We start from the raw sequence: 24,490 nt of genomic DNA, 5'->3' as shown, positions 1-24,490 counted from the left end.
CTCCTCTTCCTCTTCCTCCTCCTTCTCCTCCTCCTCCTCTTCTTCCTCCTCCTCCTTCTCCTCCTCCTCCTCCTCTTCCTCCTCCTCCTCCTCCTGTGCTGTTTAGGGAGGGTTCCGGGAATTTTCCTGAAGTCCCAGAATGCAAAAAGTGCTGTTTTTTGCATTCTGGGGCTTCAGGAAGCTTCCCGGAACCCTCCCTAAACAGCACAGTTTGCCAAACTGGAAGTGCGTTTCCTGAACTTCCAGTTTGACATTGTAATTTTGCACTCCGGTGCTTCAGGAAACTTCCCTAAACCCACCCTAGTGCAAAAAACAGCACAACAGCAAACTGAAAGTGTGTTTTCTTGAACTTCTGGTTTTCTCATTTGGGCATTTTTTTCACCTACCAGGCTTCAGAAAGAGCTGTGCACATTTTTTATTTATTTATTTATTTATTTATTTATTTATTCATTCATTCATTCATTCATTCATTCATTCATTCATTCATTCATTCATTAGATTTGTATGCCACCCCTCTCCGCAGACTCGGGGTGGCTCACAACAATAACATGCACAGGGAGCAGCATAAGAAGGGGTGGGCAGCAGGCAGGATGCGGTGGAACACAGTTCCACCAGCGGAAATGAGATGCATGTGCAGCTCCAGCTGATTGGCAGCTGTCACTTCCTGGATTACTGGTCTTGGCTCACCTCTCCTTTTTTTCCCTGCTGCTGTTTCATCTGTGCTCCTTGCTTTTTTCCTCTTTCCTCTTTCCTGGTCTCAGACGAGCTTCCCTCTCTCCTGCCCGCTCCCCTCCAGCCTCACGTGGCCACCTCCTGCCTAACGTGCAAGCAGAAGGTGTGGGTGGAAGCGGCGCTGGCAGCATTTTATGCTTCTGGCAGCACCTGTTCACCTAGCTACCCAGACTGAGGCGGGGGGGGGCGATCCAGGAAGGAGAGCGTGGGAAAAGGAAATTGTCACCCCAGCGAGCAACACTGGTGAAGTTGTAAGTCGAGGATTTAATAGTTCGTTCTATGATCGTTCAAGCCACTCCCACCTGGTCACGTGGCTGGCAAGCCACTCCTACCTAGTCACATGACCACTAAGCCACACCCATAAAATAAGCCACACCCACAGTGTGGCATTAAAAAACTTGGCTGCCCATTACTGAGCGTAAGTGTGTGTGTGTTGTTCATGGGTGGGGAGAGAGAATGGGTGTTGGCACACGCACACATGCTAGCCCAACCCCACACACCCCTTTTGACACACGAACCAAAAAAAGGTTTACCATGGCTGCCTTATACCATTTCAGAAAAATGGCTATCCAATTTCTTCTAGTTTTATATCACTCAAGCTAAAGAACATACTTAATGGGTTTTCCTCCTGTTTTTCTACATCAAAACTCAAACTTACCCAACTGACATTCATGCCGAGGGGAACGTAGAACTCACCGTCTCCTGGTTTGTAGGCCGACATAGAAACATAGAAACATAGAAGACTGACTGCAGAAAAAGACCTCATGGTCCATCTAGTCTGCCCTTATACTATTTCCTGTATTTTATCTTACAATGGATCTATGTTTATCCCAGGCATGTTTAAATTCAGTTACTGTGGATTTACCAACCACGTCTGCTGGAAGTTTGTTCCAAGGATCTACTACTCTTTCAGTGAAATAATATTTTCTCACATTGCTTTTGATCTTTCCCCCAACTAACTTCAGATTGTGACACTTTCACCAAATTGGCTTTGTCCAAGATATTGATCGTTGGGAACTTTGATTGGCAGTCATACACGTGTGCCTTGCAAAATTATATTTGCTAGTGAGTCATTAGCTCAGTGTCAAATTCCTGTCATATTTTCAATCAAAGCAAAATAGGCCCTGTCTCATACCATTTTATCTGACATCTCCACTGCTAGTGAGAACTCGTGACATTTCTATCATTCATGTAAAAAAAAAAAATTAAATCTGGCATTCACTGCCAGCAAAGTACATCAGAAGATAAGAGTTTTATTTTTATTTTTATTCCAGAATGGAAATTTTTGCCTTCCTTCCCTTCCCCCAAGCCTCCAATTGGGACATATCTTATAAATTAAGATATGGACATAATTTTTTTCACCTTCTAGCCTCAACAAGATTCTATAGGGCCCTGAATACCAAAATAACTGGACACAAGGACAGTTTTCCCCCAAAATGCCATCAGATGCTTAACAACTATTTCTCACAACACTTGTCAAATAATTTACTATTATTACTATTCCTATTACTACTATTAGTAATTACTAATTCTTCTTCTCTTCCTTACTAGTACCTATCTCTTCCCTACTTATGACTATAATCTTGTTGCTTGTATCTTTCAATTTATATTGTTTTTATTTGTTTCCTAGTACGATTTGATAGCTTATTATTAACCTTGACTATCACTAAGTTTTGTATCTTTTTATTCTTGATGAATGCATTTTATTCTCCTTATGTGCACTGAGATTGTATTCACCTAAGCCAAATTCCCTGTGTGTCCAATCATACCTGGCCAATAAAGAATTCTATTCTATTCTACTCAATCTGTATAGTCCGCAGGACAGAAGGGAAAGGGAGGACATGATCAAAACATTTAAATATGTTAAAGGGTTAAATAAGGTGTAGGAGGGAAGTGTTTTTAATAGGAAAGTGACCCCAAGAACAAGGGGGCACAATCTGAGGTTAGTTGGGGGAAAGATCAGAAGCAATGTGAGAAAATATTACTAAGAGTAGTAGATGCTTGGAGCAAATTTCCAGCAGACATGGTTGATAAATCCACAATAACTGAATTTAAACATGCCTGGGATAAACATATATCCATCCTAAGATAAAATACAGGAAATAGTATAAGGGCAGACTAGATGGACCATGAGGTCTTTTTCTGCCGTCAATCTTCTATGTTTTTATGTTTCTATTCTATAAAGAATTCTATTAGCTCCAATCTTCATTATTAAGCTTTGTAAACACAATCACAAACAGTTCACAATGCATAAGCCACAAAACCTGCATGCAAAATATCATTCTTCCAAATTTATCAATAAAGATTGCATCAAGACAAGAAAATATGCCTGCAAATGGCTTTCATGTAATATATACTTTTAATATCCAAAGGGAACACAAAGAGCAATCTGTATTTTCAAAACAATGCCGTAATTCTTCCCTATGTGATTGTCAAACTGCTTTGTCTTGCAGGATTTTATAAATGAAGGGAAAGAAAAATGCACAGAGCAAATTATTGTTTTCAATTATGTTAATGAAAAGCAAAGCTTTGAAAGGAGAGAAGATTTTTCTCATAATTCTCATAATTAGTTCTGTAATGATTATGAATTACTGAAGTTGCAGAATCCAGATGCTTTACCAGGAAACATCTTTAATGTAAAAGTGGGATAAAGTAATGGAATGAAAAGCTGAAAATGGAGTTCTGACAAAATGAATGAGGACAGGGATTAGGCCCAGTGATCCATTAATATCCCATGAAATATTCCAAATAATCACATTTTTTTTCTCTGAAGATTTATTTCAAATTTCTTAGCTATGCACATGACTTGATTTCCAATGGGGGGAAAAACAAAATAGTGCAAGGTTTAAGTTTTGGGGAAAGCATTTGGGAGACTGGGTTCAACTTCGGTGTCATCAGTGAAAATTCATTGGGTAATCCTTGTGGGATTATTGCTAGGGGTATAGAAGGATGACAGATCTCCATGTAAAGCATTTAAAGAAGAGGCATGATCGATATGAAACAACTCTATGTAATGATAAATGTATGGCATTGGACCAGAATACATCCGGAACCACCTTCTACCGCACGAATCCCAGCGGCCGATAAGGTCCCACAGAGTTGGCCTTCTCCAGGTCCCATCGACCAAACAATGTCGTTTGGCGGGCCCCAGGGGAAGAGCCTTCTCTGTGGCGGCCCCGGCCCTCTGGAATCAATTCCCCCCAGAGATTAGAACGGCCCCCACCCTCCTTGTCTTTCGCAAATTACTCAAGACCCACCTTTATCACCAGGCATGGGGAAACTGAGACATCCTCCCCCAGGCTTTTATATTTTATGTTTGGTATGTATGTGTTGTATGGTTTTAAATTGTTGGGGTTTTAGATATGTTTTATTTTAATATTAGATTTGTCTCACTGTTATATTGTTTTTGTATTACTGTTGTGAGCCGCCCCGAGTCTTCGGAGAGGGGCGGCATACAAATCTAATTAATAATAATAATAATAATAATAATAATAATAATAATAATAATAATAATAATAATTTTCAAAATTGGCATTAGGCAGATCAATATTTGAGAATAAGATTGTAAATAATTATACTGGCTTCACACAACCTGTATTTGGAATAGAATAGAATAGAATAGAATTGAATTGAATTGAATTGAATTGAATTGAATTGAACGGCAGAGTTGGAAGGGACCTTGGAGGCCTTCTAGTCCAACCCCCTGCTTAGGCAGGGAACTGTACACTACTTCAGACAAATGGTTATCCAACCTCTTTAAAACTTCCAGTGTTTGGAGCATTCACAACTTCTGGAGGCAAGCTGTTCCACAGATTAATTGTTTTAACTGTCAGGGAATTTTTCCTTAGCTTTAAGTTACTTCCTTGATTATTTTCCATCCATTGCTTCTTGTTCTACTCTCAGGTGCGTTGGAGAATAGTTTGACTCTCTCTTTTTTTGTGGGAACCCGTGAGATATTGGAACACGGCTATCATGTCTCCCCTGGTCCTTGTTTTCATTAAACTAGCCATGCCCAGTTCCTGTAACCGTTCTTCATATGTTTTAGCCTCTAGTCCCCTAATCATCTTTGTTGCTAACCTCTGCACTCTTTCTAGCCTCTCAACATCCTTTTCACCTCATAGTGACCAAAACTGAATACAGTATTCCAAGTGTGGCCTTACCACGGCACTGTAAAGTGGTATTAACACTTTACGTGATCTTGATTCTATCCCTCTGTTAATGCAACCTAGAATTGTGTTGTCTTTTTTGGCAGCTGCTTGCTCATATTTATATGGTTGTCCACTAGGAGTCCAAGATCCCTCTCACAGTTAGTACTATTGGACAGGGTACCACGTACAGTATACTAAACCTGTGCATTTTGTTTTTCTTGCCTAAATCTTACTTTTTTTTATCATTGACTTTTATTTTGTTTGATAGCGCCCAATGTTCAAGTCTGTCAAGATCTTCCTGTATCTTGAGCCTATCTTCTAGAAAGTTAGCTATTCCTGCCACTTTGGTGTCATCTGCAAATTTGATGAGTTCCCCATCTATCCCCTCATCCAAGTCATTGATGATGTTGAAGATTTTTGAAGAATACTGGGCCTAAAACAGAGTCTTGGGGTCCATGTAGATGCAATTCCACTAAGCACTACACCTTGAGTCAGTGATGGGCTACCAAAGTTTTTACTACCACACTGAGGGCGTGGCTTCTGCATTTTGTTTCAACATCTTTCAGTGCAAATTGGATGCTCTGGAGTGGAGCTCCAAATTTTGATACCGGAACGGCGTTCCTGACCATTCCCGTAGGAGCCCATCACTGCCCTGAGTGCAGTTGGTCAGTCAGAGCTGGATAATAATAATAATAATAATAATAATAATAATAATAATAATAATTTATTAGATTGGTATGCCGCCCCACTCCGAAGACTTATTTGACATATAGAAACATAGAAACATAGAAGATTGACTGCAGAAAAAGACCTCATGGTCCATCTAGTCTGCCCTTATACTATTTTTTGTATTTTATCTTAGAATGGATATATGTTTATCCCAGGCATGTTTAAATTCAGTTACTGTGGATTTATCAACCACATCTGCTGGAAGTTTGTTGCAAGGATCTACTACTCTTTCAGTAAAATAATATTTCTCATGTTGCTTTTGATCTTTCCCCCAACTAACTTCAGATTGTGTCCCCTTGTTCTTGTGTTCACTTTCCTATTAAAAACACTTCCCTCCTGGACCTTATTTAACCCTTTAACATATTTAAATGTTTCGATCATGTCCCCCCTTTTCCTTCTGTCCTCCAGACTATACAGATTGAGTTCATTAAGTCTTTCCTGATACGTTTTATGCTTAAGACCTTCCACCATTCTTGTAGCCCGTCTTTGGACCTGTTCAATTTTGTCAATATCTTTTTGTAGATGAGGTCTCCAGATCCATTAAACCTACTCATAGTCTTTCCATTAAAAAAAAATCCAGAGTTGGTTAGCCCAAACATTTTTTTCCCAATTGCAACATTTATAATTAGAGATGGGAGAAGAACTGCAGATGGGAACTGCTACAAGTGATAAATAAATGCCCATCAAATGCCCATCTTCCCCTATTTCAAATGTAGCAGTGAAATCTACTTACCTTTTCTATTGGTTCAGAAGTGCATGGGTTAATAAACAAAGAAAATGGCCGCCTCTTGGTGGGTGGGCGGAGCCTTATGCTGCCGCTGCTACCAGTATGCCTAAACCAGGCCTAACTAATTTAATTTAATAATTAATAATAGTAATTGATTAAACTTGTATGCTGCCCCTCTCCAAAGACTCGGGGAAGCTTAATAATAATTTAATGAATTAAAATTAATAATAACTGGTAGTATTTCATCCCTGTTCAAATGTTCTGAGATCTTTTAGTTCCATATTCTGTCCAACCAAGGTTGGATATACCACAGGGAGGGAGGGGAGAGAGAAGGCCGATGCAACAATAATCAAGTGATTTTACATATGCTATCTATTTCTTAGACCGAAAGAATGCTGAGGGTTTTTTCTCCCCATGGCTCCCAGCTTCCAATTTATTATCTTTTTTTAAAAAATTATTTTTCCATTCTTTCATTTTTGTGATTGAGTTCTCCAGAGCTCTAAAGACACCCTATTCTTGTCTAATTAAATTCTGGCAGTTCCCCAATACGGGGAGAGGATTGTGGAGAATTCAATCTCGAAAGAAATAAGATCTATTCAGAAATTCTTGTAAAAAGAAACGATAAGCTGCAAAGAGCTGTGAATGGCTTCACTGAAGAGATTGTTCTAATGAACTTTAAACCCTATTTTTGAAGGGTAAGGCTATTGTGCTCTAGTGTGGAAAAAGGGGCTGAGTGATACCAGAGATAATTTCGCAACCACACAATTCTAATTACTTATTTTTTACACTCAGAACACTTTTGCATTTATTTCCTTGTATGATTTGTAATCAAATTTATTTTATATTTGGGGTTTTTTTTAATCTTTAGTTTGTCCCTATATTTTTAAAGTCTTTTTAATCAAATAATAGGGTTGGAATTTGTGTGTGTGTGTGTGCGGGAATGCATTTGTGTGTGTTCCCTGAGCATTAAGAATTCTTCAAGGAAACCATAAAATGTTCCATTTGATTATCTTTACAAATCTTATTTGATTGCTTTAATAATGGATTCCCACAATGCTAGTGCTTCAGGAATTTCCTGGCAGGTATAAAGCAAAACTGCAATGCCTATGACAGTGCAACATCTGTGTACAGATGTGCATGTGTGTGCACATGTGCATATATGCAAATCTCCATGTGCACGAGTTTTCTTTCATCTTACGAGTAGAAATATATCTTTCAATTCATGGCTGTGTGTCCTCGATGGAGCTATTATGTATGGCTGCAATTATAACCCTCACGCTGTGAGTTTTATATTATGAAACGGTTTTGATATAGTTAAGAGGTGCCTGCTTATCCTCTGAAGACAATAATAATGAGGAACAAAAAGCAATTTCAAGCAGACTGATTCTATGGCTTAACTTTGTCGGCTGCAAAGTTGGTCACTTTTCAGTCTCAACTGCAGTTAGATTTTTTTCCCCCCGACTTCCAGTGTTCCTTGGTGGAAGAAAGGAAGTCAATCCATGCAAGCTGCCTCAGCAAAAAGAACCAAATAGCCAGTCTATCATCAGAAACATAGAAGACTGACGGCAGAAAAATACCTCATGGTCCATCTAGTCTGCCCTTATACTATTTTCTGTGTTTTATCTTAGGATGGATCTATGTTTAACCCAGGCATATTTAAATTCAGTTCCTATGGATTTACCAACCACATCTGCTGGAAGTTTGTTCCAAGCATCTACTACTCTTTCAGTAAAATAATATTTTCTCAAGTTGCTTCTGATCTTTCCCCCAACTAACCTCAGATTGTGTTCCCTTGTTCTTGTGTTCAGTTTCCTATTAAAAACACTTCCCTCCTGAACCTTTTTTTAACCCTTTAACACATTTAAATGTTTCGATCATGTCCTCCCTTTCCCTTCTGTCCTCCAGACCATACAGATTGACAATCACATAGAGAAGAATTACAGTATTGTTTTGAAAATACAGATTGCTCTTTGTGTTCCCTTTGGATATTAAAAGTATATATTACATGAAAGCCATTTGCAGGCATATTTTCTTGTCTTGAAGCAATCTTTATTGATAAATTGGGAAGAATGATATTTTGCATGCAGGTTTTGTGGCTTATGCATTGTGAACTGTTTGTGATTGTGTTTACAAAGCTTAATAATGAAGATTGGAGCTAATAGAATTCTTTATAGAAGATTGATGGCAGAAAAAGACCTCATGGTCCATCTAGTCTGCCCTTATACTATTTCCTGTGTTTTATCTTAGGATGGATCTATGTTTATCCCAGGCATGTTTAAATTCAGTTACTGTGGATTTATCAACCATGTCTGCTGGAAGTTTGTTCCAAGCATCTACTACTCTTTTAGTAAAATAATATTTTCTCACATTGCTTCTGATATTTCCCCCAACTAACCTCAGATTGTGCCCCCTTGTTCTTGGGTTCATTTTCCTATTAAAAACCCTTCCCTCCTGAACATTCTTCGGAGAGGGGCGGCATACAAATCTAATAAATTATTAATTATTATTATTATTATTTAACCCTTTAACATATTTAAATATTTTGATCATGTCCCCCCTTTCCCTTCTGTCCTCCAGACTATACAGACTGAGTTAATTAAGTATTTTCCGATAAGTTTGATGCTTCCACCATTTTTTTAGCCCGTCTTTGGACCTGTTGCTTTTTGCAAAAGCACCTTCAGGGCAAATGAATGGGATGTTTCAGAAACTCCATAAACATTCTTCCTATGGTAAATGGGGCAAAAATAGCATCAAACTCTAAACAACATTAAACACTGAAAAAGTGATAAGCTGTTTTGGAATCGCTGCAGGTAAATAGCCCTATACAATAATGCATCATCTATGTACCATTGCATGGTAGATATAGTTGTTCTCCTTTCAAAATGCCTCCTTAGTGCTTCATCCAACTCCTTCCTCATCTATCACACATTTGGAAAGGCAAGGGATAAAATTTAATAAAGAATAATAAGCATATTTTAAAATTTCTATTTTCTGGTGCCTGGTCACTGTGTTATATCTTATCAAATATACGTATATTGTTGCTGCCTGTAAATCTAAGGTGAATCCATTAGTGGAGCAATTGTGATTTAATGGAATGTTCATAAACGTTCTAGGGATACAGTGTAACAGTGGCAGTTTATGAGCACATAGAAATGATGTATCAAATACCCTAGAAATGTCTGAGTCATTTTGTTGCCTGTTCTAAGCTTCCTCTGTTGATAATACAAACAAAATATAGACTGGATTTGACCGTGTATTTGAGGGAGAGAGGGAGATATCCATTTGTGTGTCTGGTATACAAGTATAACTGACCACATTTCTTAATTATGAATCTATACTGAAAAGCTTAAAGAATCTAGATTACAATAGTACTTATCAGATAATTCTATATTGTTTAACATGTGGATTCCTGTAAACAATCCAGACACATAAAGCAACCTGTTTGCAGTTAATGGTTACATAGAAAAAAATCTGGTCACTTATTCAATCATCCGTCCGTCCGTCCGTCCATCCATCCATCCATCCATCCATCCATCCATCTATCCATCCATCCAGGAGTGGGCTACTGCCTGGATGGGGGAAACGCAGTGGAGTAGCAAAAATGGAGCTCCACCCCAGATCACCCAATTTGCACTGAAAAATGTTGAAAGAAAATACAGGGCATCCTGCATAATTCACGCCCATAGTGTGGTAGTAAAAAATTTGGTAGCCCTTCACTGCATCCATCCATCCATCCATCATCCATCCACCCACCCACCCACCCACCCACTCACCCACTCACTCACTCACTAACTCACTCACTCACTCACTCACTCACTCACTCACTCACACATTCATCAGATTTGGATTGTATAACAATTCATCTCACCAAAGGTAACTTGAGGCAAATATTACAGACAACTAAATCTTCAGGATAACCGAGAAACATATGTTTAAAACCTTTTGTCTTATACAGAAAACATGCATACATATATGGGTACAGAGACTGTTCCAGCTAGAAAATGCAAACTTCGTTTCTCCGTTTAAACGAAGTTTTGAAACTTACGCTAAAGATGATCATTACAATTTTGTAAAATAACCTATAAGCCACCCTGAGGTTATTAGTATTCCTTCTGAGCCGTCCTAGTGCACATTCCATTTGTGACCCAGAGAGCTCTGTCTTTCATCAACCCCTATAATATGTTTCACAATTATGGGGTAATTTTCTAAACATTTGAAATTGGAGAGAGCTCTCAAAGCATTCTCACAGGGGGAAGGGGAAAAAAAGAACTCATGGTTTGGATTAACCTGGAACATGATTTGCAAAGTGCATTTAAAAATGTGTCAAAGGCAAATCTTTCCAAGGAGAACTATATGGCACCAAATCGTCTATTTTGCTATCAGAACATTTGAATCAGAATAATGCACTTGGGGAAAAGGAATCCTCAATCTGTATTGTATTGGCAGTTTTGTGTTAGCAAAAACTTCAGAAGAGAAGGATTTAGGGGTAATGATTTCCGACTTTCTCAAAATGGGTGAACAGTGCAGTCAGGCAGTAGGGAAAGCAAGTAGAATGCTTGGCTGCATAGCTAGAGGTATAACAAGCAGGAAGAGGGAGATTGTGATCCCGCTGAATAGAGCTCTGGTGAGACTACATTTGGAATACTGTGTTCAGTTCTGGAGACCTCACCTACAAAAAGATATGGATAAAATTGAACGGGTCCAAAGACAGGCTACAAAAATTGTGGAAGGTCTTAAGCATAGAACTTATCAAGAAAGACTTAATGAACTCAATCTGTATAGCCTGGAGGACAGATGGGAAAGGGGGGACATGATCGAAACATTTAAATGTGTTAAAGAGTTAAATAAGGTTCAGGAGGGAAGTGTTTTTAATAGGAAAGTGAACCCAAGAACAAGGGGGCACAATCTGAGGTTAGTTGGGAGAAAGATCAGAAGCAAGCTGAGAAAATATTATTTGACTAAAAGAGTAGTAGATGCTTGGAACAAACTTCCAGCAGATGTGGTTGGTAAATCCACAGTAACTGAATTTAAACATCTATCCCTCCTAAGATAAAATACAGGAAATATCATAAGGGCAGACTAGAGGGACCATGAGGTCTTTTTCTGCAGTCAGTCTTCTATGTTTCTATGATAGACTGGTATGTTAGACTTCTATGATATGTTTCTACGTGTGTCCCTTCTGTAGCTGATGGGGGCTGAAATTGGGATGTGAGAATGATTCTACCTGCTTAGAAATTATTCAGAACCAATTTGTTAAACACCTGTTGATGCTTCCATCAAGAACTCCAATGGTCCAGCTTCAGACAGAGCTTAACTTCAATATAAAAAATATTGATTACTTCACACATATCTCGCTGTGGCTTAGACAATGTTTTAAAGTGCCAAAGGCTTGAGATTTATAATGGGCTATGAGAATAACCTTGAAGAAAGGAAGAGAGGTGAATTTAGATTAAGACAGTGGTCAAATAAGAGAGATCAGTACCAAAGCAGGAATGTAATTTTCACATCAGACTTAACCTTCCATATTTCTCTTTAACATAAAAGGCAGTAAGGAGAGAGGTGCATTTAGATTTGGAAGGTTCTGTTACTGTAACCTCATAATAAGATAGCATTGGCATTCGTAACTTTGGTTTCCTGGTCTGGTCTACCTCAAAGGGCTGGCATCATCTTACAAGACTCAATGTGCTTCTTCTTTTTCTTCTTACTATGCTCATGGAAACAAGGGGATGATATGTCTGGGATACTTTCTCAAATGGCATTCTTTCTTTTGTCTCAAATTTCTGTTATCTATTCATTGTCTTTGTTGCAACTCTTCTTGTTCCTCAAGCTTATTCTCACAGCGCAACAACACTTAAAACCAGAGGTCTTCAAACTTGGAAAACTTTAAGACTTGTAGACTTCAACTCCCAGAATTCTATGCTGGCTGGGGAATTCTGGGAGTTGAAGTCCATAAGTCTTAGAGTTGCCAAGTTTGGGGACCCTTGCTTAAAACAGTTCCTCAAAATTATTCTCACAGAAATCAACATTTAAAACAGTCTATTTCAGTTATGTTCCATCCATAATAACTGTAGAGTCTTTATTGATTGATTACAGAATCATGGAATAACAAAGTTGGAAGGAACCTTAGATGTCTTCTAGTCGAACACCCTGCTCAAGCACGAAATCCTGTACAATTTCAGACAAATAGTTGTCCTTTTATTTTCTTAAAAACCACTGATGTTAGGGCACCCATAATTTTTGGAGGGAGTCAATAGATTGATTGATAGATTTGGTTAAGTGGGGCATGATGTTAAAGTTGGTAGTGAATTGCTAGGATTGACTAGGGAAGAAAAGTATACTTGAAAAAAAGAAAGGGAAGGCAAATTTGATGAATAGGAGATGATGGATGGATGGATGGATGGATGGATGGATGGATGGATGGACGGACGGACGGACAGACGGACAGACGGATGGATGGATGGATGGAGAGAGGGGGGGGCAGGCAGACAGACAGACAGACAATTTAGCTACAAGCTTAGTCAATGGTTGGAAGAAAACTAAACCCTGACAGCCAGTTATTTGGTTAAGGTAACTTGGTACAATTTGTTTCAGTCTTTCACAACTGTAAGGTTCCAAGCCAAAGTCAATGGCAAAAGACTACATTCTGATAAGAACAATAGAAACATAGAAACATAGAAACATAGAAACATAGAAACATAGAAACATAGAAGACTGACGGCAGAAAAAGACCTCATGGTCCATCTAGTCTGCCCTTATACTATTTCCTGTATTTTATCTTACAATGGATATATGTTTATCCCAGGCATGTTTAAATTCGGTTACTGTGGATTTACCAACCACATCTGCTGGAAGTTTGTTCCAAGGATCTACTACTCTTTCAGTAAAGTAATATTTTCTCATGTTGTCTTTGATCTTTCCCCCAACTAACTTCAGATTGTGTCCCCTTGTTCTTGTGTTCACTTTCCTATTTAAAACACTTCCCTCCTGAACCCTATTTAACCCTTTAACATATTTAAATGTTTCGATCATGTCCCCCCTTTTCCTTCTGTCCTCCAGACTATACAGATTGAGTTCATCAAGTCTCTTCTGATAAGTTTTATGCTTAAGACCTTCCACCATTCTTGTAGCCTGTCTTTGGACCCGTTCAATTTTGTCAATATCTTTTTGTAGGTGAGGTCTCCAGAACTGAACACAGTATTCCAAATGTGGTCTCACCAGCGCTCTATATAAGGGGATCACAATCTCCCTCTTCCTGCTTGTTTTATTCCACCCAGATAATGTTATCTGCTCTTCCAAAGGATATTGTAACAGGTATTTAACATTATGAACCAACTACTTGAAGTAAATAGCAATTACTGATAAACAAGACTCCAAAATCTAACACGGTCAATAGTAAATATCAATTTAGTGAAATTGATCTTGTTTGTGCTTTACTTATTGCTGCAAACTTAATCAGCTTAAATTTGAAATGGCATACCCAAATCTGAAATTAGCTTCAATTTCAGTTCCTTAAATAACTGACAATCTTATTTCAAAGGGATTATTTGCTAGATATTTGGATCTTTTGAGTAGCAAACTTCATATGTACTTCAGAATAACTCCCTAAAGCAAGTCAGTAATTGAACAAAGCTTGGCAGTTTCCATTTAAGTCTCTGCAGAGGAATCCTGACATGTGAAGAACTATTTCTGAGCATTGGTATGCCAGTCTCTTAATTATTTCAAAGCTGCTTCAATACCTTTTTTTTTTTTTTGATCCTGGAAAAATGTATTTTAGAGTGATGTTCCTCAGTTGCCCAGTTTTGCTAGGAGCAATCTCACCTCCCGTTCCTTTTTCCTTCTGCCCTCTGTATCCCTTGTGCATTGTGTTTTTCATTTTTTTTCCAGTTGTGAGTTTGACAGGGCATGCCTCTCTTTTTGATTGATGGGAGCTGCTTAGGGGAGACGATAATTGTCTGAAACGCAGGATTAAAATGCAAGAAATAAACAGCTGCTTCAGGCGAATTTAAAAAATAACAACAACCACACGAACGAAATGGCATGTTATTCATACCACATATAGAAACTGACTGGAGTGACAGTTGAACTTCATTTCAGACTGTCGGTAGTCTTCTCTGGAAGGTGAGCCTTGAGGATAGCTCTAGCCCTTGACTCCACAGTTCCAATCATAGTTCAGTACAGTGGTACCTCTACTTAAGAACTGAATTCGTTCTGTGACCAGGTTCTTAAGTAGAAATGTTCTTAAGAAGCAGCAATTTTTCCCATAGGAATCAATGCAAAAGCAAATAATGCGTGCAAACCCATTAGGAAAGGAATAAAAGCTCGGAATTTGGGTGGGAGGAGGAAGAGGAAGAAGAGGAGGAGGACAGTCGTTGCTGAAGGAAGAAAGTGAGGTGAGAGGAATGGAAAAAATCCAAACCTGTAAGGCTTAAAAAAGGGGGGGGGGACTCTGAGGCGGCAAGGAGGAGCACGCACCTCCCATACATCCAGTGCAAGGCTGCCTCCCATACACTGGCTGCTGCTATCTGCTACCTGCTACCTTTTCCTTCCCATGCTGAAGGGCTCCCCTCTCCTCTCGCTCGCTCGCTCTGTAGCTGGCACCTTTCCTTTGCTGTGGTGACTCCTTGGCTGCCCAGAGTGAAGGAAAATGCTTTGTTCGCTCTGGACTGCCAAAGCCTCCTTAAGTGCCACCAAAAGGCTCCTCTGGCAGCCCAGATGGCCGGGATTAAAAGGGGAATGGCAGGAAACTGGCCGGGCCTTCGTGCCGCTCTCAAATCTCCTGGGAAATTTTTGGGTTCTTAAGTAGAAAATGGTTCTTGAGTAGAGGCAAAAAAATCTTGAACACCCGATTCTTATCTAGAAAAGTTCTTAAGTAGAGGTGTTCTTAATTAGAGGTACCACTATATATGAAAGCATGGGATGGATCAACGCTTTTTATTTAAGAAAGTACAACAAAGCAGTTTAGATAAAACTAAAAAAACTAAAATCAGGGCTGAGTTTTCCCCCTGGGCCATTCTATTCCAAAGACAACAATTCTGAGAATAGAATACAATACAGTGTTCCCTTGGCTTTCGCAGGTACAGCATTTGCAAAAAGTCTATACCAAGGTTTTTCAAAACAATATTAATTAAAAAATATTTCATGGTTTTTTCTATACCATGGTTTTTCCCACCCGATGACATCATATGTCATTGCCAAACTTTCGTCCACCTTTAATAAATGTTTTATTAATAAACTTTAATAAATAAATATGGTGAGTAATAATCTAAATGGTTGCTAAGGGAATGGGAAATTGTAATTTCGGGGTTTAAAGTGTTAAGGGAAGGCTCGTGATACTGTTCATAGCCAAAAATAGTGTATTTACTTCCGCATCTCTACTTCGTGGAAATTTGACTTTCGCGGGCGGTCTTGGAACGCATCCCCCATGAAAGTCAAGGGAACACTATCTACAATTGATCTCTCCTCCTTTCTAAGAAGTCTATAAGGGGCGTGCATAAGCGCACCATTGTGCCTACCGTGCCTGTCCTACTGTCTACTTTTTATCATTACTTATCTAATGTTTTATATGTACAAATTATCACCCTATAATTATCACCCTATAATAAATAAATAAACACTCTAACTAGGATGTGGTTAAAAACACACCTGTTCTGCACTAGGCTTCCTTAGAAAGCATGAAGCAGGGTCTTAGTCCCAGTAAAACAGTGATGGTGAACCTTTTTTCCCTCGGGTGCTGAAAGGATGCTATCATTCATGTACCAGGGCTCATACCCATAATTCAATGCCTGGGGAGGGTATAAACTGCTTCCCCCACCCCCTACTGTTTTCTCTTGCTTCCTTAGATATCCACTCCACATATTATTAAATATGTATTGGATACATCTGCCCTCATTCCTGTTTAAGGCCTGAAACATTAATTCTGAATTGCCCTAAAGGGCCAGCGAACAGCAGAAAGAAAAACGCAGACAAGTAGGCAGAATGCCTTAGTATTTTCTTCCTGGAATATAACAGGCCTATCAAGGAATGTCCACAAATATCTTGATGTCCCATTTTAACCACTGGAGACATGAATTGTTTATCACAAGAGCAATCTTTATAACAGAAGTTACCTTGGCAGTCTGGGCAGTTTGTACAAACAAATTATTATTTCATTTCATTTCTGAAGAAAAGCAGATGATAGCCTTCTTTTCTTATTACAGATGTCATGAGTGTGTTTTAGATGCAGGTGGTATCTCCAATAAAATGCCTCGTTTTCGCTGTCATGTTACTGTACGCTTTGCTGTTATGAATCATGCTAAGCTTTGCAGGGCTATGTTCCCTCTTTTCGCCTTTGAGTTGCACTGAAACATGAAGATATTATAACCTTGCTCTAATGTATAATCAGTATTAACATTTGTTTGTCAATGATTAATTACTGTTTCCCTCGGGGACAGGAAGCTATGTTAATATAGTCTTCGCTTAGTCTATGCATCACTTCCTAATTCTAAGGCAACTGTAAAGACTATGGGATATTACTCCATTAATTTCCACTTTTGCCGTTATTCAAGGAATTAAATAAATTGCTGCCGCATACTTATTTGCTGTTGCTGCATCTTCTATGATCAATCTTTCCACCCTCCTTCCCTCGCAGTGGTTAGAGTGCAGCACTGCAGGCTACTTCATCTAACTGCTAGCTGTGGTTCAGCAGTTCAAATCTCACCACTGGCTCAAGGTTCACTCAGCCTTCTATCCTTCTTAGGTGGGTAAAATGGGGACCCAGATTGTTGGGGGCGATATGCTGACTCTGTAAACTGCTTAGAGAGGACTGTGAAAGCACTATGAAGCAGTATATAAGTTTAAATGCTATTGCTATTTTTCTTAAAAGAAGAGGGACAATGGTATTCCTGCTTTCGGGTTGAAAAATGATTCCACAAATAGTGTGCACATTGATCAAGAAACATCATTAATGGGATATTAGAGATGTGAATCACTTTTGAAAGGCGGAGTCACAAAATAAGTCTTTCCAGGAGCAGAGTTGGGGTGACAGCCTCAGGCTGCTGATTTGGGGGTGTTGTGAGGAGTGGGCTACTGATGGTTTTCAGAGATTTGGAAGAACCTACTTGCAGGACCACTTTTTTCTGCTTTATGAGTCCCAGTGACTGCTTAGATCCCACAGAGTTGGCCTTCTCCAGGTCCCATCAACTAGAAAATGTCACTTAGCGGGGCCCAGGGGAAGAGCCTTCTCTGTGGTGGCCCCGGCCCTCTGAAATCAGCTCCCCCTGGAGATTCATACTGCCCTCACCCTCCTCGCCTTCCGCAAGAGTCTTAAGACTCATTTATGCTGCCAGGCTTAGAGCCATTAGATCTTGGCCCCCTGGCCGACGAATGTTTTTGTATGATTGCTGTTTGAATGAGTATGATAGATTTTTAACGTTATTGGGGATGAATAATCATGAAAAGGGGAACTGGTCTTATCAAGTAGCAAGACTGAGAATTGCAGAATAGAATGCAGGAAGGAACAATATGAGCCATATGAATTAACCTCTTATCCCAAGGAGTATTGAGTGTTGATAACCCATTAGTGCCATTGACATAGATTTTAAATAAGCATCAATATCACATATCCATTCAGTTTTTGAATTAGGCACAGAGGGAGCAAGAGAAGATGCTTTTGAATATTTTGCCTTAGGCAGCAAAATGTTTAGGCCAGCCCTAATGAAAAACACTCTTTTCAATTCACTGTTGAACTTTAGTATAAACGTGTGGCTTTTAGCCCTATCAGAAGTTAACAAATGAGTTCTTCTTAAAAGAACAGAGGAAAAGTGATTGCTTTATACAGCTTAAAACCCTTTTGCTCAATAGTCATTGATGGTATCTCTCAAATGCACCTGCCACTTGTTCATCAATCTTTACGGAGGAAGCTATTTTGAGATACTTCTCACTCTAGCTACCTAGGGTTTGCATTCTTTGCATGGTCAACATTTATATTGATCATCCTTTATGCAGTTTATCTACACAAATAAAACAGTCATCAACATAATGTACAAAAATCCATACTTTGTATAGATCATACAACACTCATTCCTTCTTTCAAAGAATGTCACTGGATTTTGTTTGATTGTTGCTAAATGTATGGCGGTCGTCCCCCCCACTTTGATTTAAAGGATTTTAGAAAAAAAGGCTTCCTTCTTGTCCTCCAGCTAAGCCTGTCAAACATTTCTTTACGCTGTGATGATTAAACAGAAAGAACTAGTTTAGTCTCCTGCTAATACCTGGGAATGGAAGATTGCTCAATACAAAAGAGAGCATGGAAAGATATGACTGGTGACACTGAAGGAAAATATGTGCCCCGACAAATGAAATCTGTCAACCAGGTTCTTGAAGGATGCCATTGTTCATATCATGAGTTGGATGAGCTGATTTGATGCATTTTTTTCCCCTTCTCTCTTTGTTCCCACCTGCTTCTATGCTAAAAGTCCATCCGGAAATTCATGGCCAAAAAAGAAACAGATTTCTATAAAAACATGGGATAGATGGTACAATTGGTTAAGACAGGAAAAATATAGAAATTTACTATAATATAACTTCTTGCAATAACATAATAAACTGTACCCTATCACATAATATTATTTCACAACAATCTACTTTCCTTATAAAGTAATGATTGTAAATAGTATGACTAAATATTAAACAAATGAATACAACAATTAAACCAGCACTCCACACACCCTAACCAATATCCTGGTATAAGCTGATACAGGAGATGAACCTGTAGCCTAGAGGCTAAATCCACTGCCTTACAAAGCAGAGCCCAGGTTCAAATCCCAGTAAGGGTATGGCTACCTGATGAAGGCAAATAAATCCAAAATAGATCTATAGTAGTCTCCCTTCCTTTTCATTATCAGCATACATACATACATACAAACATACATAATGCTCAAAAAAAATAAAGGGAACACTCAAATAACACATCGTAGATCTGAATGAATGAAATATTCTCATTGAATATTTCATTTGCACAACAGCATGTGAAATTGATTATCAATCAGTGTTGCTTCCTAAGTGGACAGTTTGATTTAACAGACGTTTGATTTACTTGGAGTTATATTGTGTTCCTTAAGTGTTCCTTGTATTTTTTTTGAGCAGTGCATATTCTATATACATATACTTTTTTTTTTTTGTTCAATTTTGTTGACCTGCGTATATAATTTCTATGCTTCTAAAGGAAAATTTAACAAAGACTATTTTTCAAGCAATAAATATTCTTTTTAAAAAGTCCATCCATTTCTTTCTCTTGCAGTAGGAGTATAACTGTGTGGCATTTTAATTTAATATGCAACTCTATTGCCAAAATTAATGGCGACTTCTTGCTAATGACTATATTGTACTTACTGTTTTAATGAGATAGAAAGCAATAACATGTTAGAATCTGGAAAAGCTGTAGACGTAGTTCTGGTATATCTGAAACAGAAGACCGAGAGAACAAAAAAGTGAGTAAAAGGGAATAATTTGTCAGAGTGTCATTAAGTAATCAGTGCTGCGTATAAAATCCCGCACAGCTGCAAGGTATCATTTGCCAGATCCAAAACTTAGTTATTATGACCAGCTTTCTGAATAATATCTCACCACAAAGTAGTGAATGGATATAAAAGGTCTAATTTAGGTGGAATGGAGAATAGGAGTGTGTAGAACTCCTTCTTGGAGCACAAGACGCCTGCTTGTCTATTTGTATGCCGGTCTTCTTCTCAGTACTGGATTAAAAGTGGGAATTAAATCTTTTGCAGTGCAGAAGAAGAGAAAAGGGGGATTTTAAAAAGAGACAATGCCAGCTTCATTTTATTTGCCAATTTGAGGCTTCTATTATTGTTTAGAATCCAAATTATAAAAAAAGAAACACTTGTCATATTGTGCCAGGCTGTTTGGCAACGGTTTAAGAATGAAAGTGATACTTTACAAAGACAATTCTCACAAAATCTCCTTAGCAAGTTTCACTGGAAACAAAGGGATAGAAGAATTCCTACAGCTACATTGTTCTCCATTTAAAATCAACAAACCCCATTGAATATTAGGCAGATACTTTTTGATCCTTCCTTCCTTCCTTCCTTCCTTCCTTCCTTCCTTGCTTTCTTCCTTCCTTCCTTCCTTCCTTCCTTGCTTCCTTCCTTGCTTCCTTCCTTGCTTCCTTCCGACATATTTTTCATTGATAACAGAGAAGATTAAATCTGGCTATTTACACACCAATTTTCTTATTTTGATCAGTTTGGGAACAAACTTTCACCTCTCTAATTATTATTTTTCCGTAATTTACCCTACCTACCTTAGCAAATGGCAGTTTGGAGAAGATTCTGATATATTTTTTTCGGAAAGGAATTGTGCAATAAAGAATTCCAAAGAGATAATATTTATAAGAAAGAACAATGGCCTTTTTGGTCAGCCCTTCAAGACAGACCAGACTAGGAAGTAGAGTTATGAATACAAATATTAAGGTTACACTCAGGAAGTATTGCGATTCTGAATTTGCTCCGCTACTTTCTCCCTTTATCTTCATGAGAACTAGAGAGGGTCACATTTGAGATATCTTGTCAAGTTACATTTCTGCCCGAGACTTAGATTCCTTTTATCTGACCCTTGCATTCATTGCAGCTCTTCCACCTGTTCCTCAAGCTTGTTCTTACTGCCAATTGCATTTCCTATATACACTGCTCAAAAAAAATAAAGGGAACACTTAAACAACACAATATAACTCCAAGTAAATCAAACTTCTGTGAAATCAAACTGTCCACTTAGGAAGCAACACTGATTGACAATCAATTTCACAGGCTGTTGTGCATATTCAACTTTGTGCAGAACAAAGTATTCAATGAGAATATTTCATTCATTCGGATCTAGGATGCGTTCTTTGAGTGTTCCCTTTATTTTTTTTTTGAGTAGCATAGTTCTCAGTTGATGCAACTGATGCCTTAGTTTTGCAGTTGATGCCTTAGCTTTATTCCAGAATCAACATAAACATTTGTTTTCTAGAATTAGAATATAACTACGGTAAATAAATTGAGAAGAGGCAAAATGGAACAGGTTCAAAAATGTTATTTTCAGACGTGCAAGTTTGATGTTAGATGAGGCAGGAAACATAACCAGATTATTATCCAATTCTACTTGGCTGAAAAATTATAAGAATAGATTCTTACAAATCTGAAATGACAAGTCTCCTGCCATCACTTTTACAGCCTGAGAATTCAGGGGTTGTCCCTTCTGAGCCTCTTGCTCTACCCACCATGCAGTGATGGGCTGTGCCATCTCTTATCTGACCATTCCTTAGGCAGCTTCTCCTCTCCAAGGTCTTTATCACATACTGTGACAGCTATATCTGTGGCAGCACTAGTATCAGAATCCCAAAGGCATAAAAGCATCAGAGGCAATACAAATTTCTGACTCTGTAGGAAAAAATAAGCGTATATATCGTGTCTAAAGATTAGTCCAAGAACATTAGTATTGGTCCAGCAGCAGGGTTGAAATGCTACTGGTTTAGGCTGGTTCGAGCATACTGGTAGTGCCGTTGTCCAGTGGTTTGGAGAAATGGTGGTGACAATGCGAGGCTGCACCCACCTGCCTGGATGCTGCCATTTTTAAACCCTCTGCAGATGTGCAAAGCATTCTGCGCATGCGCAGAGGGTAAAAAAAGTGTGCACAAAGCATGTACTTCCGAACTGGTTGCTAAGAATAATAATAATAATTATATTTGGTTGATAATAATAATAATAATAATAATAACAACAACAACAATAATAATAATAATAATATATACTGGTTGCTAATAATAATAATAGTAATAATAATAATAATAATAATAATAATAATAATAATAATAATAATATACTGGTTGCTAATAATAATAATATAATAATAATCTGGGATTTTAAAAAAGGAAAAGTAAGTAGATTTCATTGCTGTCCAGCATCTCATACAACCATCTGTCCGTAGCCTGAATGTAGCATATGAGTAAGGCTTAAACAATTTTAAAATGTTTTTGAGTTCCATTACAGAGCAAAGTTGACATTTAAGCTGAGTCTGTATATTTCTACAGCCTCCACTCAAATTCTGGCAGAAAAATCTGTGCTTTAAGTTAAGCATGTAATTTCGGCAGTAGAAGCAATAATACCCTAGTTGAAAATAAGGTCATTTGCAGATTATATGACAGTGACATAATGGATTTGACTTGTAATCACTTTAAATTTGATACTAATATGTCAGGTTCTCCCTTCCCCCTTGCTTACTTGCCCATGGAAGCATTAAGAGAATAAAAATGTGGTGCCATATTTACTGAACCTTATCTTCTATGCCTCGTTCTCTCTTTCTTTCTTTTGTTCTCTCTCTCTCTCTGCACATTCATCTCTCATTCTATTCAGGCAAGAGTTCATCCCTTTCTATCTAAGGATGAATTGTTTATATTATTTTTCTATTCTATTCTATTCTATTCATTTATTTATTTAGTCAAGAATGCATTAGATAACAGATATAGGTATAAACATGGTTTATAAACATTAAATGGATATGAAAAAAAGAGGACAGTAGGATAGAGAGGGTAGGCACATTGGTGCGCTTATGCAGATCCCTTACAGATCTCTTAGGAATGGGGTGAGGTCAACAGTAGATAGTCTAAGGTTAAAGGTTTGGTGGTTTGGGGAAGAAATTACAGAGTCAGGTAGTATATAATTGTTTTATCTACATAATTATTACAACTGCAAAAACTCTGTTGTCGATTCAGTCGGTCCACTTTATGGAAGAATAAAGGGCTTGGGTTAGTTTTAGAGTACATACTTTGAATACAAAGGATTACAAGTACAATCTAGTCAAAGTATATAATGTCAGGGTTCTTGAACAGTTTCTCTGACTTTTTTACTTTCTCTTCTCCTCTTTAAGCTGATTGCATGACTGATTAACAATTGACCTGAGAGTTCAGAAGATAGTTGTGGATTCGAAGGAAGGGGAGGGAAGGGAAGGAGGGAGGGAGGGAGGAAGGAAAGAAGGAAAAGGGAAGGAGGGAAGGAGGGAAGGAAGGAAAGAAGGAAAGAAGGAAAGAAAGAAAGAAGGAAAGAAGGAAAGATGGAAAGATGGATTTTTTCAATTACAGATCAACAAAGTTGGAAGGGATCTTGATGGTCATCTAGTCCACCCCCCACCTAAGCAGGACACCCTACTCCATTTCTGACAAATGACAGTCCAATCCCTTCTTGAAAGCCTCCAATGATGAGGCTTCCACAACTTCTGAAGGCAAGCTGTTCCATTGGTTAATTGAAGGTTGGGGGATGGATGGAAGGAAGGAAGGAAGGAAGGAAAGAAAGAAAGAAAGAAGGAAGGAAAGAAAGAAAGAAAGAAAGAAGGAAGGAAGGAAGGAAAGGAGGGAAGGAAGGATGAAGGAAGAAAGAAAGAAAGAAAGAAAGAAAGAAGGAAATGAAGGAAGGAAGGAAAGGAAGGAAGGAAGGATGAAGGAAGAAAGAAAGAAAGAAAGAAGGAAGGAAGGAAGGAAGGAAGATTGGTTTTCTATTTTCTCTTCTACCATCTCCCCATTTCACAACTTGTCCTCTTACTTTAAAAAATAAATAAATAACTTTTTCCCCAGAACAGCCCTATCTCCTCCCAGAAAAGTTCGTAAACTTAACGAGGAGGCCATCAATGTCCCTTGTTTTCCTGCTTGAAAGCTCTCCTAGGGCGTTCCTTGGCTTATCTTAATGTTTCATTATGACAAGATTGGGAGAATCAAGGCAGCTGTCAGAAGCTACTTTGCAGTGATAATTATTCCATTGGAAAAAGCAATATTTGCTGTCATTGTCTTTCTTTTTTCTCATACATCATTTCTTAGGCACTGAAAGTCCACTCCTTTATGGTAGAAAGGAGGCTCGGCTCTACCTTAAGAGCAAACCCTTTAAAAAAAAGAGGGGGAGATCAGATGAAATATAAAGAAAGTGGTGGTGGTAATTGATTTAGAAGCCCGTTTTAAAGAAGAATAGCATTAACATATGGGCTATGCAGATTTTCAGGGTAGCTGCTGAATGAAAGAGACTCAGCCATTGAAGTTATGGCTCTACATAGCGGAACACCATCACAATGCTGTCATGATAGAACTGATTCCGAACATCCCTTCCACCAAATGGTACCAAAAGGAAGATAATTTATTCAATTT

The sequence above is a fragment of the Erythrolamprus reginae genome, chromosome 9 (assembly GCF_031021105.1).
Source record: "Erythrolamprus reginae isolate rEryReg1 chromosome 9, rEryReg1.hap1, whole genome shotgun sequence".
NCBI classification, from domain to species: Eukaryota; Metazoa; Chordata; class Lepidosauria; order Squamata; family Dipsadidae; genus Erythrolamprus; species Erythrolamprus reginae.
This window is presented reverse-complemented; position numbering follows the sequence as displayed.